The sequence below is a fragment of the Octopus bimaculoides genome, chromosome 1, assembly GCF_001194135.2.
Source record: "Octopus bimaculoides isolate UCB-OBI-ISO-001 chromosome 1, ASM119413v2, whole genome shotgun sequence".
In the NCBI taxonomy this organism is placed as follows: domain Eukaryota; kingdom Metazoa; phylum Mollusca; class Cephalopoda; order Octopoda; family Octopodidae; genus Octopus; species Octopus bimaculoides.
In genome coordinates this window covers 169,083,083-169,088,314 of record NC_068981.1, presented here as the reverse complement: position 1 = coordinate 169,088,314, position 5,232 = coordinate 169,083,083, and the positions used below count along the sequence as shown (strand labels likewise).

The 5,232-nt window shown below is 34.9% G+C and overlaps 1 protein-coding gene across 1 annotated transcript in view; it reads left to right on the top strand.

Moving 5' to 3' along the window:
* LOC106870663 (neuronal acetylcholine receptor subunit alpha-3) overlaps positions 1-5,232 on the top strand; it is a 271,917-nt gene that overhangs the window by 190,636 nt on the left and 76,049 nt on the right. The gene's annotated exons all lie outside the window — the stretch shown is intronic.

The following is a 5,232-nucleotide window of genomic DNA, read 5'->3' as shown; positions in this document are numbered from 1 at the left end:
ATATACATATATATATACATACACATGCATATATGGGTACAGGATGTCACCAACGGTGCAAATAACATGAAATACGTAAACATTGAGAAATAAATGTAAAACAAGACAAGTTAACACAGAGAAGGGACCCTTCATCAGTTATCGGCTGTCTATCTACTCCTCATTTCGAACGTTCAACGACAATATGAGTCCTCAAACACAGTTGCTCACCTAAATTCTAAAATAAAATTTAGGATTTATGTTGGGTCAAAGTTAGGAACAAAAAGTGACACTGAAGACATACAAGGAAACCGAGCGAAAACAAACAAGGAAAGTCATTAGATAGAACGAGAGGAAAATAGTGAACGATGAGTAAAATATTTTTTTGAAAAGAGAAAAGATAGAAGAGAGATAGAAAAAAAAACACGTCCATTCGTTTAAACGTCTGTGCAGGAAAAGATATATGGTCACGTGAAGCAAAGAAAGATGGACGATGGTCACGTGTGAGCAACGAGAGAGAGAAAAAAAGAAAGAGGGAGAGAGATAGAAAACGGTGAAGGAGAGAGGGGAGGAACGGGAATTAGAGCAGGATGGAAGAAGAGAACAGTATAGAGTAGGGAGTGACATCAAAAAGGGGAAGATAAACTTAGTTGGAAATGGATGTGTCGCGTTCAATTAAATAATAAATAATATATATATATATAAATATACAAGCATATATTGGTACAGGACATCACCAAATGTGCAAATAACATGTATGTATCTAAGTAAGTATACATATAAATTGTAACCGAATATGGTTTGCCAACATTTTACATGCTTTCGTCAATTGTTTTAGGTGTCCATGCAGTTGCAACAGGCATAGACCGACTTTTATCTCTCACTCATCCTTGGTCCACTGTAGGCTCCAGGATGCGACAGCTAAAGACGGAAAATCAAATTGTGCTAGTACCTTTCTAGTACTCATTGTATTTGAGATGGTTAGACAACGTGCAATAATGTGCATCGATTCAGAATGCAGATATAATGTGCATCTATTCAGAATGCATGTACGATATATGTTTGTTCATGTGTGTGTGCTTGTGTGTGTGCATGCATATATATATATATATATATATATATATATATATATATATACATGATTTTGAGGAGCATTTAGAAGTACAGTTGGATCAAAATAATATTAACAATGCCTCATGGTGAATATTGTAAAAATTGCCACAGCAAAAGCTGCTATTTTGATATGATAAATGTCAACTTCAGAACAAGATAAACAATAGTAAGAAATATAAGGGAATTAAATGACAGAAGTTCAGATGTTGAAATGCTACCGAACAAAGAAAAATTTTTTAAGAAGTTACCAAAAATCTTCTGAAGTTGACTGACATACATCTCTGCCTGGGGTTGTTATATAACTACGATAAGTGAACATCTCTTGCCTATAGCTCTATCAAGTACACGCCAGTATGTAGTTATAGTATCTATCTTTGCGTTTAACTTCTGTCTCTCACTCTCTCACTTTCTCTCTCTTTTCGCCCCAACGTTGTTATGGTGTAAAAGCATTGTACCTTCCTATTACCTGCCCTCATTTTCTCTTCCTTATTTTCCCTCTCCTTTTCGAGCTCTGTGTTAATCTGGCCTGTAGCAATGAAATGTGTTTAGAAAGCATGCAAAAGTATTATTAAATAATTGAAAGGTACTACCGGCATATAGTACGCATGTCAGTCTATATAAAACTGTCCAGAGAATTTGTTGATATATTTATAAAAGAGCATATTCTTAGCAACAAAAACAAAACAGAAAGTGATATAAAAAAAGACAATGAAAGAAATAACAAATAAAAACAGAAGTTCGGGTGTTCCAATGTTACCTGGCTAAAATATTTTTATGAAAGGTGTCTTTCGTGATATGAAATTCCTAAACAGGCACCTTACCTAAGATCTTCAAATGTAAGCTGACATCCTTCTTTCTTCTGTGTATTTTTATTTTTTATGTCTTACTTATTGGGACACCACCTTGAAGGTTCCTAGTAAAAGAAATCGACCTGAGAGTATCAATATTTTAAGACTGATTCCTTTTCCGATCGGCCGTATTTTGCCGATCTAAGTTACGGAAACGTAAACAAACCGATACCGGTTGTCAAGTGATGGTGGTGAGCAAACACACCACACACGTAATATATATATATAAACATATGTGTGTGTGTGTGTGTGTGTGTGTGTGTGTGTGTGTATACATGTATGTAGGTATATATGTGTGCATATATATGTATATGTATATATGTACGTATATGTATGTATATATAAAAATAAATATATGTGTGTGTGTGTGTGTGTGTGTGTGTGTACATATGTATATATATGTACGTATATATATATGTGTGTGCACATATATACATATATATTATTACATATATGTATATGTATGTATATATGTATGTACATATGTATGTACATATATATATATGTACATTTGTGCATATACATATACATTAGTGCATATACATATATATGTGTATGTACATATATATGTACATATATATTTACATATATGCATATATAAAGATAGATACCTAGATACATACATATATATCTATGGAAGTGTGCGTTTGGAAGTGTTGTATGAAAGTGTGTGTATGTGTATTTTTGTCTCAGTTAAGTTTATTGAGTTATACTAGTGACTGTATTTGTTAGTTCAACATCTTATATGTTCGTTATAGCATTGTTGGGTAGATTTATTTATATGTAATAATAACGATGTCGTTTGGATTCCTTCTTCCGTTCATTGATTCTTTGATGTCATCATTCCTGGAGATCTACTTTCTTTCATAATTTTATTTCTTCTGAGTTATATTTAATTTGAAAGTATGAGTCACAAAGAAATTTTCTGAAATAATTTCTGTCTCCATTCACCTTCAAAATCATTTAGCCTCTGAAATTGGCAAAAGAGGCATTTTCTTCGCAAAATCAATAATGTGAAACATACGTACATACATAAACACATACCTACATACATACACGGTGATAGCTCCATTTTTACTGCTGTTTGTCGTCTTCTTGAGCTTCCACGCTATCGATATTCAGTCTGGTTGCGGATCTACATAGTAGACGAAGCATATAACTTACTGTTCACTTCTAACTGGTTCGATGTTCAAACGTCGCCATCTGCCATCTCTACAGGGATTTCAGTAGATAGAATAACAAATTAAGGTCGGCATAAAGAGAAATTTGTACGCCATTAGATTAGAGTGAGAAACGCTGGTTCAACACAAGTACCATACTCTGAGGTTTCGTAATTAGAATCTAGTGATTGGCCGAAGCAATATGATCAGTAATTACATGAAACCGCGAGATTTACACGTGTCACTCTACTAGGAGTATGCTATGACAACAGGTAGCAGTCGTTCATTCACGGTGCTCTTATTGTGCGCCCTTCCAACGAAGTGTTTTGCGTCTCCGTGCTCAGATTGTGATCATATATGTTAGTCAACCTATTGCTTGAACCATGGCAAATGATACTACTCTGGGTCCTGAAACAGAACCCCATAACCAGATCATGTCTAGAACAAATATACATAAACACATACTCACGCATATATATATATATATATATATATATATAATCAACAAAATATGTTTTATGTGCTATGAAAGCATCTAAGACAGTATATTTCAACACGTCTAGGCAATGTCCATATGGAATAACAAGCTAAAGGTAGGCTGATAGGATGAGAGATAAAACGAGAAAAGGTGAGAAAGAAGTAAATATAAATGTTTGAAAATCCGAAAAACGAAAGAAAAAAACAGAAAGAAGCAACGGGGAACGAATTAGAGTTATGTACCTTTTGACCGTAAAATATAAGGCTGAAACGATAGTGGCTTAGAGTCTGAAGTACCGCTGCTCAATCTGGAGTGAATGGTGCTCTCCAATTCGCCAACGGGAACTTAGCCATATGTTTACAACCGCTGAAAATTTCGGAATTGTGCACATTTGTATTAGGTATATAAATTACTATGTGCACACACACACACACTCTCTCTCTCTCTCTCTCTCTCTCTCTCTCTCTCTCTCTCTCTCTCTCTCTCTCTCTCTCTCGCATACGCACACATATATGCCATTTACCTAGGCGCATGTCAAGCTATCTTCGTATTACTCGTTTGTATCTGATATATATTTATATATATATGTATATATATATATATGTGTGTGTGTGTGTGTGTGTGTGTGTATGCTTACATCTTCTTATTTAGATTATGTTCTTCCTTATGAGCAAAGTGTTTAAATTTTTACATATAATCAACGATATGTTGATAAATACTTATTACGCTGTACTAGCCCTATAGTAGGTGGCGCGTCAGATTTATCGTGAGATTTTACTATATCTATTGACTGCCTCAGCTTATATTCTCATGAAATTGCTTCTCTTCTGAGTCAGAAACTTTTAGAAATTTCGAAATTCTCTCTTACTTTTTTACTTGTTTCAGTCATTTGACTGCGGCCATGCTGGAGCACCTCCTTTGGTCGAGCAAATCGACCCCGGGGCTTATTCTTTGTAAGCCTAGTACTTATTCTATCGGTCTCTTTTTCCGAACCGCTAAGTGACGGGGACACAAACACACCAGCATCGGTTGTCAAGCAATGCTAGGGGGACAAACACAAACACACACATACACACACATATATATACATATAGATATATACGACGGGCTTCTTTCAGTTTCCGTCTACCAAATCCACTCACAAGGCTTTGGTCGGCCCGAGGCTATAGTAGAAGACACTTGCCCAAGGTGCCAGGCAGTGGGACTGAACCCGGGACCATGTGGTCGGTAAGCAAGCTACTTACCACACAGCCACCCCTGGGCCTATGTGTAGTTTTATATAATGAATAATTTCATTGTTTGAAAATTTTAAACACATTATCTTTTATTGGTGGTTCTTTTGAACGATGAAAACATATGGGCCCACACAATGTGATATAGCCTGTAACAATGAAAATATTTAATATCAGCTTAGATGTATTGAAATTCAGTAACATGTAATGAAAGATTATACTATATATGTTACCAAAATGTTAACACATGCATATGAGTACTTGCACACACACAGAGAGAAGCACGGGTACAAACAAACACATACACTGATATAGATAGATAGATAGATAGATAGATAGATAGATAGATAGATAGATAAATAGATAGATAGATAGATAGAATTAGTATATTACTGTTTCCCGTTTCATTTTTTTTTTTTTTT